This window comes from Stegodyphus dumicola, chromosome 3 (assembly GCF_044657685.1).
Source record: "Stegodyphus dumicola isolate Sdum_Otavi_A_Nest chromosome 3, ASM4465768v1".
NCBI classification, from domain to species: Eukaryota; Metazoa; Arthropoda; class Arachnida; order Araneae; family Eresidae; genus Stegodyphus; species Stegodyphus dumicola.
In genome coordinates, this window is record NC_140770.1 from 131916287 (window position 1) to 131932709 (window position 16423).

Here is a 16423-nt window from a genome sequence, read left to right on the forward strand (position 1 = left end):
CTAATAAGCGTTGACGTCGGCGGGGCTCATTTTTTTTTCCTGTCACAAATGGAAGTTTCAGAAGACATCGTCCTGTCCTGGCACTATTGGCGAAACACACACGCAGGTAACTGGTTTTCATAACGACGAAGCTATTTTAACTCTGGAAAAACAGAAACAGGTGCACTACTGCCCAGCACGGCTATCCGCCTGGTCTTGAAAGTCTTAAGTCAACACGCAGGTAACTGGTTTTCATAACGACGAAGCTATTTTAACTCTGGAGAACAGAAACAGGAGCACTGCTGCCCAGCACGGCTATCCGCCTGGTCTTGAAAGTCTTAAGTCGGTTTTCATAACGACGAAGCTATTTTAACTCTGGAAAACAGAAACAGGAGCACTGCTGCCCAGCACGGCTATCCGCCTGGTCTTGAAAGTCTTAAGTCACTCGCCCGGTTCAATTTCGCCTTTTAACCAGAACGCGGCAGGGGAGCATCTCTCTTCGTAAATTACATCTTTTTCAAGCAAGTTTCAAGAGTAACCTCCAAAAGTAAGTTCAGCAAGCCAGTGAGTAAGTCTCGCCTCTTATCCAAAACGCAGCCGGGGAGCATATTTGCCGCTCCCCGCCGGGAAACATCTCTCTTCGTAAATTACATCTTTTCTGTTGCTTTCAAGCAGGTTTCAAGAGTAACGTCCAAAAGTAAGTTCAGCAAGCCAGTCAGTGATTCAACTCAAATTTTCTTCGTCTCCTTCACAAAAACGCGGGCTCCCACTATGGCTTCAATTATCGCCCCCCTAATTTTGGCAAAATTTGCGTTTTCAACCCCTGAATGCGAAATAAGGGTGATCGCGCATGCGCGCCCTTCTTCACTTAACCAAGAACCGGACCCTCAATCGCCAAAACCTGAATGACTTACATCGAAAGTCAAGTAGCAACCTTTGACCTTTCTGTCACGTACTTCCTCTCTTAAGGTCAACTACACAATGAAATTCCTTCTAGAACATTCTAAAAGACAAAGTGCGCGAAATCATGACTTAGCAAAAATTGCCTCCCTTTCCCTGCTTCTTTTCACAATTAATCAAAGCTTGTACAAAATTTGAAAATAAAAGAAAATAGATAATATTCTTTTAAACTAAATAATATTCCCAGAAGCATCTGTTTTTCCCCAAAATTAAAGTCTTAAAATAAATAATTCAGAATCAAATAAAATTAAGATTTCCATAAATCAGAAAATCATTCACCTAGTTTTTGTAACGCTATCAGACAAATTCTCTACACAACAGTTCAGTTCCAACTTAATTCACTAGACAATTTCATACATAGACTATTTTTTTAATTTCTTAGACAAAATATTCTTTTCGCAAATGTCAGTTTGCATTAAATTATTTACCAGTTTATTTTCTTATGAATGAAATCTTGTGAAGTACTGCCATACCTTTACACAACATATATCATTACCAATATACCTATATTTACAGAAGGAACCAAAGAGTAAGAGACATTTTACCCAAATTTCCGCTATAATTTCGAATATTTTAACCTTCTTCATCACAAATACAGAAATTTCTTCGTGACCCTTCTGCTACTTTTTTTACAGGCACAAAAAACTAAATCTCGCCTCCGACTGGTCAAAATGATTCAAATTAGACTTTAATCCTGATAAAAAAAGGGTTATGATTATTGAAAAGAAAAATATCTCTTATGATGCTGTAGGGTTTATAATTATTTTAACTAACATTTATTTTAAGTTTAAGCTATCTTTCCTGTCAAGCCTTTACTATTTTCTTTCCTGTCAAGCCCCTAGAATTGCCAATGCCAGAGTATGTAAATCATAGTAGAACGCGCAGAGTATTCAAATTTTTAGCAGAAGTAATTTGAGTTAAATAGAAGGGAAACGAGATTTGTAAGTGTGCTTCTTGAATCACGAGCGTGAAGTTTGCTAGGTAGAAATTTAAGAACCGCGCGTTTCGGCCTGTGTGCCTACTTCGGCAGTTAGTTGAATCTTTCAACTTCTTAATCAGAAAGTTTGCTGAATCTCAGCTGTATCTTAGAACGCGGTTAAGATAGTTACAATTATAGAGCCCCGTAGATAGTGACTTCGTTAGTTATTCATCCTGTCATTCATTTTTAATTGTACTTTTCTATTTTTGTTTAACCGCCGGGTCGGCGTAGTTTGTGAGCGTCGAGTGAACGCAACTGTGACTTCTAAAGTGAAATAAAAAGGGAGTTAAACCCTTCTTAAGAGTCTGTGTAATTTCCAGTTCATAGCAGTCACTACTACTATTGCTGACAAGTTGGGGCCTCTCAACATTCCATTGGCGCCCGAACACTTTACGAACTGAAATGGCCGAAAACTGGATGGAAGCTCCTGTACAACTCCAACAACAAGAAATGGCGAACCAATTAGAAAGATTTGGATACCTGGTCCAGACGATGAGAGCATCAATCAAGCAAACGTCAATTTCGACGGAAGAAATTCGGTGGCGATATTCTTAGAAGGCCTCGAAAGTCATTTCCAGCTATACCCTGTGCCTGAAAGACAAAAAGTTGCCATTGCCACGTCTTCACTAAGAGGACAGGCCTCACTATGTTGGAGAAGAATATAGGGAAATTTTTATTAGGGGAATTCGAAGGCCAAACATATAACTTTGAAAATTTCAAAATATCATTATTAAAGGGTTTCCCCATAGTGAAAGACCGAGCAAAGCTAGAAGCTGAACTGTATAGTTTTTATCAACGTAATATAGAATATTTGACGAACTTCGTTCTGCGAAAAGTTAAGCTGATAAACATGCTGTATGGGAAGAAACCCGACGCAAAGATTATTGAAATAATCTTAGCAAGATTGCTACCTGCTGTCCAAGATTACGTCGAAATCCGAAACCCAAGCACCTTGAATGAACTCTTCGAGTTGGCGGTCAAGTTCCAAAATCGCAGAATAGCGGAAAAAGCTAGAGGGGCATCGTATTCTCAAGGTCTTCGAAGGCAATCCTCAAATCAGTAGACCGGAAACACAAATCGCTCTTATGGGGTGAAAGAGCTATCAAGCCAACTCATCGAAGCTCGAAGGTCAAGGCCCAAAAAGGAAATTTGAAAACTACCGTCCGCGTACCCAGAAGACAGAAGTAGAAAGGAAAGCTTTAAACGAGTAGAGGGGCCTGTAAAAGCGAGGGTTCAGACCCCGGAAGTTTCGAAAAAACCCTCAAGAAGATAGCTAAATACGGTCGTGGTAAAGAACTCACAACTACCGATTGGCGATTACCTGGTTGACGATGTACCAGTAGAAGCCCTCATCGATACAGGGGCAGAAGGTAATTTTATGAGTGATACATTTTTAAGAAAAATTTTAATAGGTTACGATTATTTAAAAATAAAAACACAGAAATTATAGCGGCGCAGGGAAAAATCTGTCAATGCAGTGTGAAATTATCATTACAAATACAGGGACAGGGACAGGGAAAAGTGGACGGAGCACCAGAACTTCGTCAGTGACTTTTACAGGTGTTGCTCCGCCGCACTACTGTACCCCGCTGGGCTTTTAGTTGGCCCGCATCGGATGCTAGCTTACCAAGACATTTACATAGTAATTTTACATTAATATTAGACTTACGTATTGAATATACAATTACAAAGACATAGTATACAATTATTGCAAATTATTGGTTAATTACCTATCAACAAAAGTTGGATTATGGCAGATTGAAATAACATAATTACTTCGAACATACATACAAACTTTCATTGTACATTGTACTTCATACAAACAATATATTTACATTAGTATATCTAGTTACATCGAATTAAAATAAACATCATTTTAAGGAGCTAATTGAAGATTTTTTTTTTTTTTTGTGCATTTTATCATACTTAGTTGAATTACTAAGGCGAATTCTCTTATTAATACATTTCCTTTCATTTTTTTAACTTGTTACACACAAATGCATCAGCACTGAAGTCTTACATTATTATTTTTGTAAATTAATGTATCATAAATACAGAAAATATACATTAGAAAATCACATAATACTTACATTTACACTAATATATCTAATAGAGTCGTATATTATTTACATTATAGTTTAATTAATGATTTAATTATTACACTAATACAGTCCAAATTCTTAATGTAACTATTTTATAAAAACTATTTATACCATATTTAGCCTGTTTCAGACACTTGCAATATTTCTGAAATCTTGCATTATTTTTGCAAGTTGTAGAATAAGAGGTATTTATACAGATGCGATAGCATCTTGACATATGTCTTCTCTTTTATATGCAAAAAGTTTCTTCATAATCAAGGAAACCTTTTGTTGTAAATGAGGTATCGTTAGCATGCATTTAATGTACTCAGGCGTAATTTGTGACCTTCCTTTGCAGTGTAGCTCTTTTGTGAGCTGGCACTTGAAAATATAGTGCTCTGGGTCTCCCTTTTCCCCACATACGCACTTGTCTGATTCGCTCAAATTTCGTGCAAAGTAGTACGTGGGGAAAGGACCATGTCCAGATAAGAATATGTTGATGAAAAAGTTATAAGAGATTGGATCATATATGGGTTTCTTGTAGAAGTTGAAAAGCCTTCTACCTACTTCTGCATTTTCCCATTCAGTTTGCCATTTTTTGAATGTAATTTTTTTCAACATATGTTTCACATACGATTTAGGGAATGGGACATTGATTGGAGGTAGAGATGGGTCTTGAGCTGCATTTTTAGCAAGCGCATCTGCCCTTTCATTTTGGGCTTGTCCAGCATGCGCTTTTACCCACTTTATTTTTATAGATGTTCTCTTGCGCTGTGATAATAAATCGTAGATATCTTGCACTATTGATGATTTGTTTCTTGCATCATTGACAGCTTTAATTGCCGCTTGGCTATCACTGTAGATGGTAACATATGTTAGATGCTTTTGATGAGACCATAGAATAGCGTGTTTTATGGCTGAAAGCTCAGCTTGGAAAACGCTGTTGTTGTTGTTCCTTAGGTGTCCTTTCCATTCTGTCATTACAAATACAGGTAAAAGATGAAAGGCTCAAAGTATTAATTTTTGTTGTCAAAAATTTGCAGAGTCCAGTCATTTTAGGCATGGAGTTTTTAAAGGCCGCGAAGGCCAAACTGAATTTTCAGGAAAATTCGATTATGCTGGAAGTGGATCGGAGGGTGGTGGAGCCAGTGAAACAACCGCAAGTGGACCTTAGCCATTTGAATGACCATGAAAGCCAAGCCATCCAGCAAGTGGTGAGTACTTTTTCGAACTTGTTTTCAGAACGGCCTGGTAATTATCAAATTATTGAGCATGATATACAGTTAACTGCCGACAAACCCTGTAGGGCTAAACCTTACCGGTATGATAAACATAAAAAACAAATAATTGAAGAACACATTCAGGAAATGTTGAAGAACCAGATAATAACGCCCATAAATAGTGAGTACGCGAGTCCAGTCGTACTATGTAGGAAACAGAATGAGTTCCCTCCCTCGGATAAAAGGGCTTGGAGGTTTGCTATCGATTACAGAAAACTTAATAGTGTTACTAAATTCCCAGTTTACCATTTGCCGGTTATAGAGGAAATTATTAGAAAAATTAAGTCTACGAGATGCATGACTACGTTGGACTTAACGTCTGGCTACTATCAAATAGCTATGAGACCCGAAGGCATACATAAAACCGCGTTTATCACAAAATCGGGCACTTATGCATTTTTACGCATGCCCTTTGGGTTGTGTGGGGCCCCGTCAATATTCCAGAGAGTTATTGACATTGTTCTAAAGCCTGTCCTAGGAAAATTGACTTTAATCTATCTAGATGATGTAATTATAACGAGTAGCACGTTGGAACAACATATTAAAGATTTAGAAGGGGTTTTTAAAATATTAAAAGAGGCCGGTCATACAATTAACGCATCAAAACGCAAGTTCGCGACTAAAGAACTTAAATATCTGGGTTATAAAATTTCGCAAAAGGGTAAAGAAACTCAGGATTCAAAAATAAAAGCAATCAAGAACTTTCCACCTCCCAACACCGCCAAGAAACTTTCTTCTTTCCTTGGGTTATGTTCTTATTATCGGTCGTTCATAAAAGATTTTGCGGACATTGTTGAACCGTTGTTAGTCATTAAAAGAAAGAAAAGTAAGTTTACGTGGACAGCAGAGGCAAATACTGCATTTGAAAGGTTAAAAGAAGCACTCATCAATGCCCCTGTTTTGAAATTCCCGGAAGGGGACGAAACCTGGAAGTTGCAGCAGATGTGTCCGACTATGCCGAAGGTGCGGTTCTCATGCAAAATGGCCATCCTTTGGCATTTTTAGTAAGACTTTAAACTAATGCGCTGTGTTGACTTCAAAATTTTTAGATTCTAGAGAAACAATTATTGCTGAATTGAAAGCTGATCCTGAATTTGGAAGTATCTATGCGTATTTGAAAGAACCCGAAAGCTTTGAACATACAGATATCGATGCAATAAGAAATAGAGCAGAAAACTGTGAAATAATAGATAATTTATTGTTTTATACGAAATCAACAAACGAAAATTTCGACTATAAACCAGTCATCCCAGCCTCGCTTCGATTAAGCATTTTGAAGGAATTACACGACGCGAAAACAGCGGGTCATTTAGGTGTCAGACAGGCGGTATATTTCCCGCAATTATACGAAATAGTAACTGCGTATGTCAAGTCCTGCAATCAATTTCAGTTAATAAATGATATTAATTCCAGCCCGCCCGGGTAATTAAATAGCATTCGCGCTACATTTCCGAATGAAATTTTAGGCATACCTCTTCTTGGTCCTTTCCCTCAGAGTGAGCTAAATAAAAATCGTTTGCCTTTAGTAATTGTAGATCATTTTTCAAAGTGGACAGAAATTGTTGCACTTAAACGCGCGTCAGCCAAAACAGTTGCAGATGCATTTTTACACAGGCACATTTTAAAATACGGTGCACCGATAAAAGTCATTAGCGATAAAGGTAAACAATTCGTTAGCCAAATTTTTGAAAACATTTGCTCTGGACTTGGCATACGCCATATCAAAATGGTTCCGTATAGACCACAGGCAAACATTGCAGAAAGAGTTAATAAAAATATTGTAAAAATAATTCGAAGTTATGTTAGCACTCATCACAAGCACTGGGATGGCTACATAATTGAGTTAGCTTTAAGAACAGCAAATCATGATACTACGGGAAAAAGTCTAGCAGAATTATTTTTAGGACGGAATTTAATTACGCCACTAGATAAATTATTCTTTGTGCAACAAAGAGAGGAAGAATTCAAACAAAAAGATATAAGAAACTCATCGATTAGGCGGGTAAAAGTTCGGATACGGCAAGAAATAGACAGAAACTGTACTAGATCGAAAACCACCGTGAAGCAGATTTTAAATTTGCGGATAAAGTGTTAAAGCGGAAATTTTCTTTATCAAGTGCCCCAGACAATTTCACTGCAAAGTTGGCTCCAAAGTTTAAAGGCTCCTATGTAATTCAGGAAATCAAGGGAGTCGTATTGTACCTTAAGAATGTGAGAGGGGAAATCTGTAAAGCAAGTCCCGACCAGGTGAAAAAATATTATAATCAAAATGATTTTGAAATCCTTAAAAGTTTCTTACAGAACTCAAGCGCAAAAGAAGTGGAAGGTCCAGAAGTAACGCCACCCGCTCCAACATCCAAGAAGCAGATAACAGAAGAGGAACCTAGCCCTTCTACAAGTCATTATAGGGTCCCGAAAAGAAGGAAGGAAAATGGTCAGACTCCAGCATTCAAGAAATGCAAGAAATCAACGCCGCCGCGTAAAGAATCTTTGGTAAATAGGAAAAGACCAGATACAATTTTCCACAGTAGAAAGTCTGCGTCGAGGAAACCACTTCCAGGGCCAAAAGTCAGGAGCAAACAAGGCCGCCGTTGACGAGAAAAAAAAGACAGAAGGAGGAACGAAAAGATTGCCTCCAACAGAAGAAATTCAAGCAAGATTCCAGACCGGAGGCCGCCAAGAACAGCCGTCCAGGGACAAAACGGAAAAGACAGGAACCCGAAGACTACCACCCCAAGAGGCCGGCGTACAGAGGGCGAAAAAGGAAAGTCACCATGGGGGGAAACTCGAAGAAACCAAAAGCGGAGATTAACTTCCATGAACTCAATTACTTGGGATCACTTCTGCCAGAAGAGTAACTTGGGATCAAATCTGCCAGAAGAGGATGTCGGAGTTCCAAGCATCGAAAAGTCAAAGGTAAGTTAAAATCTTCTATAAATTTTTCTTTTGTTCTAAAATGTTATGAGTAAATACGAAGTTCAATGTTTTGACGGAAGTCAATTCGTCTCGGTTGAGACTTAGTTTTGTTTTACTTTATTTAGCTAAGACAAAAGTATTATTTTCTTTAAGTGTAAAATCTAAGAGCAAGCAGTTCCTGTTGGTCGAAAGACTAATTCTGTTATGTTAAAGCCAAAATTTGGCCGAAGGTAAAATAACTTCTTATTCTTGTATTAATGAAAAATTTTGTTTCAGTGCCGCCAGCTTGGCGAAGAAAGCGTGAAGTAAAATTTTATTTTTATCTTATTCATTTTATGGTAAATTGTAAAAATCATATGTATTAGAAATTTGTAAATATAGGTAAATACTTGAAAGTTCTGTAAAAGCAGAATTTAGTTTAGAAGAATAAAATTTTAGATGCTAAAATTAAATGCTCGAAAGAAATGAATTCAAAATTTAAGTATTAAACAGTAGATAAAATCATGCTTTAGAGCGAAAGCCTGCATGACTAAAGATGAATGAGGGGGAATATAGAATGAATGTGTTTTGTAGGGTTCTAAATCTACACTTGAAATTTTAATAATATTAAACATAACTCATCGAGTTTCAGTATGTCGATTAAGGTGTGTCTATTTGGTCATTGAATTCTAACAAATCATTGTGGTTAGGGGAAGTGTTGTCATACAAAAACACGAATATTCCCGTTTGACACCACACATGGTGGAGAACCAGGGTAAAGTTAAATTTATGTTTCAATACTTGAATGAATGTGAATTAAGCAGTTAATTAAGGAAAATAAAGGATCGAAAACGAAAACTTTATCCAGTGTTAAGAAAGTGTAAATCATAATGTATTTAGAAGATACTGATACTTATTCCTTCCAGATGTTGGAAGGAAGAGAAAAGATTGATTGCTGAAGACCAGAAAGGATCCTGTAAGAAGAGATGGTAAAATGATGCATCTACAGAAATTATTGTAAATTTTGAGAAAACAGTTTGTTTTATGTAAACGGGGCTCTTGAGTTTTAGATCAGAATGTGGAAACTTTTTCAACAGGTCGTTTCTAGGACCTGCTTCCAAGTTTACCAAATTCTGGCAGCGGCAAATGTAGGGTTTATATTTATTTTAACTAACATTTATTTTAAGCTATCTTTCCTGTCAAGCCTTTACTTTCTCCTAAAATTGCCAATGCCGGAGTATGTAAATCATAGTAGAAGGCGCAGAGTATTCAAATTTTTAGCAGAAGTAATTTGAGTTATATAGAAGGGAAACGAGATTTGTAAGTGTGCTTCTTGAATCACGAGCGTGAAGGTTGCTAGGTAGAAATTTAAGAACCGCGCGTTTCGGCCTGTGTGCCTACTTCGGCAGTTAGTTGAATCTTTCAACTTCTTAATCAGAAAGTTTGCTGAATCTCAGCTGTATCTTAGAACGCGGTTAAGATAGTTACAATTATAGAGCCTCGTAGATAGTGACTTCGTTATTTATTCATCCTGTCATTCATTTTTAGTTGTACTTTTCTATTTTTGTTTAATCGCCGGGTCGGCGTAGTTTGTGAGCGTCGAGTGAACGCAACTGTGACTTCTAAAGTGAAATAAAAAGTCATTGAGTTAAACCCTTCTTAAGAGTCTGTGTAATTTCCAGTTCATAGCAGTCACTACTACTATTGCTGACAAGTTGGGGCCTCTCAACATCACAATGCATTTCAGTTATCTCTCGATGGCACCCCTTTGATTGTGGTAAAGCAAATGTTCTTGGGGTGTTTCTCGAATGTAAATTTTCTTGGAAGCAACACTTAACTTATGTATCAAAGAAATGTGATAAATTACAGGGTAGATTACAGCGTATTGCACCTAACACATACGGTATTAATTACAATGTTCATTCGCTCCTCTATAAACAAGGAATTGCATCCTTCATTATGTATGGCTCTAAAGTCTGGGGTATATTGGTCTAGAAGATAAATTATAGATATTTACGACGCGTTCAAAGGCGAATACTTCTGCGGGTCATATGTGGATATCGTACCGTTAGCTATGAGTCTGTTTATGCAATTTCTGGCTTTCCTCCAATTCACATTGGCATTCTTCATTCTATTGCTAATAAGGAAAATATTTCTGCTTCTGCCAGTATGATTGTTGTATTTTACATCCATCTGATCTTCCTCATCCTTTAGAAAGAAATGCTGTTAATTTTATTCAGTTTAGCAATAAAATCGTAGATGATTTGCCTGTAACTTGCTATACTGATGGCAGCAAAAATTGATGGCAACGTTGGTCTCGCATTTGTTGTCTTCAAAAATGGTCTCGAATTTGAGCACTTTCAATTTAGAATTAGAGATGAATGTACCGTTTTTATAGCTGCACTTTTGTGCTTAAACTTCGCCATCAAATGGGTCTCTGAACAAAATAGTGCTGTTACAGACTATCTCATTTGTACTGATTTGCTTTCATCCTTGGAGATCTTAAAATGTCATAATAATATCATTCTTCTAATAATATCATTATCGAGATAAATCTTCTTCTAATAATATCATTATCGAGATTAAAAAAGAACTGAAAAATCTAAAAGATAAAAATATTTCGGTTGCATTTTCATTTGTTCGTGGTCATACAGGTGTTGGGATCGAGCGAGCCGATTTCCTTGCTAAGGTTGCGAGTAAGTGGGAAATTGACACTTTTGTCAATATCCCTAATTCCTTTTATAAGAAGGTCATGTATAAAAGTATTGTGTAGTCGTGGAACCACGGATTTATTAATTCAAATAAAGGGAGCTTAACTAAGAGATTTTCCCCTTCTATCATGATGAGATTGTCATGTCATCACTTCTTCACAAACTATAAATTAACCCAATTTCTTACTGGCCATGGAAATTTCAAAAGTTATTTGAACAGATTTAAGTTGAGCTCCGAGTCTGTCGTTGATTGTAGCCTCGGTGGAGAGGAGAGTGTTGAACATGTGCTTCTTCTATGTCTTAAATATAAGAACGAAAGAAAAGTCTTGAAACTGGAACTGAAAAATTTTAATATCAACTGGCCTCCAGAATTTTACCAATTTATTTCCGAGACAAGTGCTTTTAACACTTTTTGTCAATTCATTGTGAAACTTTGTAATCATCCTTAATTTTAATTCAGATTTTTCTTCTGTTTATTTTGTATTGTGTTTCATACTTACTTCTGAAAGCCACATGTGATACTATGTGGTACATGGGGAACTTATTGTGTTTCTTTAATAAAAAATACATACACATAAATGTATATATCTTTTTTTTCTACAATATTTCAGAGTACTAAGTATATGAAAAGAATACATTTTTAAACAACATTTCATTCTGAATGTTATTAAATGCTCCACTTTCCACAGAACAGTTTGCTCAGTGTTTGAATTAACTATTTTCACAAGTTTGAAATAATTACATTAGAAAAAAATTTTAAGATAATTCCATTTTGTTCCGGTAAGGATTACAAAAATTAAGACAAGGTTTATTGTATTATTAATATTAAAATTATGCATTATTTCTTTTCTATTAATAGAGCTTCTTCCTAAAGTACTTTCTCAAATATGACATAATTTTTAGCTTCTGAAGCATCTTTTAAATCGAAAAATCTAATTAAATTTATAATTAATGCTCCATTCGATCCATTTCAAATTAGAGCATCTTTTATTTTAATAGCGAAATACGTTAAATAGTACTTAACTTTCTCTGAATATTTCTAATAGGGAAAAAAATGAGATTTAAAAAAATATTATTTAAAACTTGTAACTGAGTTATTATGAAATGTAAGGAGAATAATTCTTTTAATTATACTTATCAGAGGTTTTTACCCTTAATTTCAACAATGCATGATTCGACAATAAAACTCTCCTTTATTGCTTTCTTATGTACGCATCTCGTAGAATTTGCTTTACAATACCTTTTAACAGATTTCTTTCCAGTACGAACAATGCTTGTTTAAATAGTTTTATAACGTATTTGTCAACAGGATTTCAATTTATGTTTACAGTTCAATGTTAAAGTTATATATTTAGATAATATTTATAATCATGATAAATTTAGATACATTTAATAATTAGATTTCGTCACAGTAACTTTCACAGGTCTTTATGAATGAATAAATCCTTCATTTCAAATGCATTTATAAATAATTTAATAAATATACGTATTTTGTTAAAGGAAGATACATGCTTTTTGGAAGCATATGGATAAAATACCCATACATATACCATATTTTTCATTTTCGACATGCGCGAATATGTACAAATATAATTTGAATGCATTATTTTTAACATATATACATGCATTATTTTATTATTATTTTATTTATTATATACATGCATTATTTTTAATACCCTCTCAAAGGTCAGTTTTTCTTCGAAATTTCTCATCTATGGCATATCTCCCTTTAGGCAGATAGCCTTTGCATGCCCTACTCTATTTAATAAAAAATTAGCCTGACCAATGTGCCTAATTACAAATATTTTAACATACATAATTTTATATTTACAATTAGCTATCAAGTTTCAAACTTTTGACTTAAAATGCGTTTTAGGATACATTCATCATCAAATTCAAATCTTCTAGTAAATATATTTTGCCAGAGCACTCAATACCTCTTTTAGCGATTTACACAGTTTAATAATTATCTGATAATATAATAAATAATATAAGTTAAAAGACTTGAGGAAGAAATATTTAGCAATCTGGGAATCAATAAGAGGACCATTCATGATCGGACCTCCTTTGGCAGGATACACAGATGTTCTCACCTCTGTCGATTACAATATTTTCAAATTCTTAATAAGCTGTCTTGATGATGTGGCAGATTCACATGGTCACATCATTTTGAACGCACATGGTACTTCCGCCGAATTCGCAAATGTATCCGTCATCAGATCCATTTATAAAACAAAGTCATAATCAAAATCGCTGTTGTTAGTTATCGAAAAATAACCAAGATGTGATTTTTGTGTAAATATCACTAAGCTATACAAATTGCTGTTATCCATCACACAATGAATGTTTCTTTTAAGCGGAATGCCCACTTTTTGTATGCAACTGTCGTGTGTCAAAATACTATCGAAGCTCTGTGAAAGGAGCTTCTGAACGTTATAAGGTGTTTCTCCCGCCTTCCTAGCGTGCCTTCGTGGTGTAGTGGTTCTGCTTGCTGGGCCGGTACTCCAAAGGTCCGCGGTTCGATTCCCGGCGATGGGGTTGCTCACTTTTCATCTTGACAGCTTCCAAAAAAAACCTAATGTCTCTACAATGTAAACAAAAAACACCCATCTAGAAACCGAAGCTTCGGAGCACTGCTTCACTCTTAGTGCCGAGCTGGCTACACCTTCCTCTTTCACCTCCATGGTTTATACTCAGGTGCATTTACTTTTTTTCCGCGACAATAATTTTTCAAAAGAATAAACACATAAATTCAAAAAAGAAATACGATAGGTTGAAACAAACATACCAATTCATAGGAAATTATAAGCCATGTTACTTATATATATGTTATAAGGCATTTTCCCCGCCTTCTTGGCATACCTTCGTGGTGTAGCGGTCAGCACACTCGGCGCGTATTCCAGAGGTCCGTGGTTCGAGTCTCAAGGAGGGCATTACTCATTTTTCCCGTCTCCTGCATCCAAATAACCTAACGTCTCTACAGTGGCGCTACTACTTAACATGCCTTTGTAGTGTAGTGGTCAGCCCACTCTGCCCATGTTCGAGAGGTCTGAGTTTCGAGTTCCGACGAGGGTATTGCTCATTTTTCATCTCACCTGCTTTAAAAAATACCTAATGTTTCTATAGTGGCGCCTGAACTAAAAGAAGGTGATGGATGATAATTCTATACCATCAGGATTTGGCAAAGGGGTCATCTAATCCCCAGTCATCTTTTAAAAAGGAGGAATGTATAAGGTATTTCTCCCTCCTTCTTAGCATGCCTTCGGGGTGTAGTGATCAGCACAGTTGGCGCGTATTCGAGAGGTCCGTGGCTCGAGTCCCGGCGAGGGCATTGCTCATTTTTCATGTCTCCTTCATCCAAATAACCTCTCTACAATGTACTAAAATAGATTCATTTAATATCTGAAAAACTTCCTTTTCGCTCTGAGTTTACTCGATTTCTATGATAATTAATTTTAGGAATAATAGTACAAAATTAAAGAAATTTGCACATCGAATTAAATTTCTGAAAAATTAATAGACAAACTGTAATGAAATTTGATGTGAATATATATTTATAACAGAGAAAGAGATGTGTCGTTCAAAAGTCACTTTCGGTATGCATGATTTTCAGGAGAGCTCAGGATGTTCAAAATCGTCGTTGTGACCACGAACTGAAAATGAATCGAATATGAGATGTCGAATATGAGGTGTGCGATCGTCCAACATAATGCCTGCAGAAACCATTACGCATGTACTACTGCAATGATCTTTTCCCTGATGAGGAGGAGATTACAGATTCTCTCCAGATCCTGATACGACGCGAATAAGTGCCCAGGCTTAATCTCGATTCATCTCTATAAAGCAGAGTGCTTCAAAGAGGTACAATTTAGTCTACAGAGAGGGCAAGTTTGCCGCCCAGATGGTACAGTGGTTAGGAGAGTCTAGTGATACGGAAGGGCCCGGGTTCGAAACCCGGAGAAGGCATCACTGTAATTGTCCGCCCTTCATAGGATGCAACGGTGGCCCACCTATTGGATGCCGCCACAATAAATTGTCCACTACTTAATAGTGACCAAGTTGGCTAAGTTGCCGCCAGTGGAAAAAAAAAATATCACTGGCGTCTACTCCCAGATGCATGTAGTCTGCATCCTGCTAAACGCGTTCGCTTGTGAGCTGCAATGAGCTGGACGTAAACAGCGGATCTTCTGGCTTAGAGCCGTATCTTATGAACGGGCAACTGTACCGTAAAACTCGGTTTTCAGTGGTAGCATACAACTTACGTGAGAGTTGATAAGTTATATCAGTCCTGCTTAGGCGCGCTGAAAATGTCAAATTATGATCCTCATTCGTCGTTAGGGATCTTGGATCGTTATTGTACAGGTCTTCTCGATATGTATCCAGTGCTATGAAGCTGTTTCCACAAACTAGGACGACATTGGGCGCTACATTGAGCTCTGCAGCTACCAGCGCCTGTAACTGGCCTGTCTCGTCTACTGACAGCTCTCAATCTCCTTCCGCCATCCATTATATTCAAAGTTACTGATTTTACCTTATACTTTTTAAAATATACTCAACTCTTGCAAGAAACTCACGACGAATATCGTGATGGAGTACCGAATGCACACATAGCCGAAAACCGCTCTTGCGCTTGTCTTCCTTCCATAGCTCCAGCTGCGCAGACACGCAAGTGTACGTTTACGTATTCGACTCTGAATTATTCCGTAATATTTTGCCGACATTATTTGTACCTCACTAATACTTTTATGTTCTTTTACTAATAATTACTAATGCTTTTATGTTCTTTTACTAATAATTACTAATGCTTTTATGTTCTTTTACTAATAATTACTAATGCTTTTGTAAAATAATAATATTAATAATTTACAAATTTTTTAAATTTTGCACACGTGTTTCCATTTTAAATAAGGTTTATTTCAGCTGTTAATTTTTTTCTTTACATCCTATTTCTTTCGTTCACGTTAAATGTTAATCAAATTAGTTTAAGCCTAAGAATTTTTACTATAGAGAGAGTACTATTGCGATCATAGCATGCTTTTAGATGAGTGCTGATTTAACACGCAGGTTAGCAATGTGGTAATCTCAGATAACAAGTCTTTCCCTAGCTAATTTGTGGAATTGGTGAGTAAATCTTTGGTCTTTAAAGGTGTAGTGTAAGAATTCTTATTACGCGGAGTTAAATTAATTAGTATTTGAAAGTTAGGTAGTGTGTTTTACGTATTTAAATATTTGATTTATTGAAACCTACTGGTGGCTAATTTTGTTAAATTTTTAATTGTTCTCAAAGTCTTTGTTTCAGTAAACCTTTTAAATTCCACCTCCTGTATATGCTGTTAGTAAGTGTACTTAGATTTTTGTTTATTCCTGAATATGGTACTTCGATTAGATCGGAGAAGTTTAAATATTTGTAGTTGGATAGTTAATTAAGCATAACATTCAGTTAAACTATAACTATATATTAATAGTTAAAAATTATTCCTGGCTAGCTTATACAGACTTCCTTTTATGTTATGTTAATTTCATTTAGATTTTGGAAAA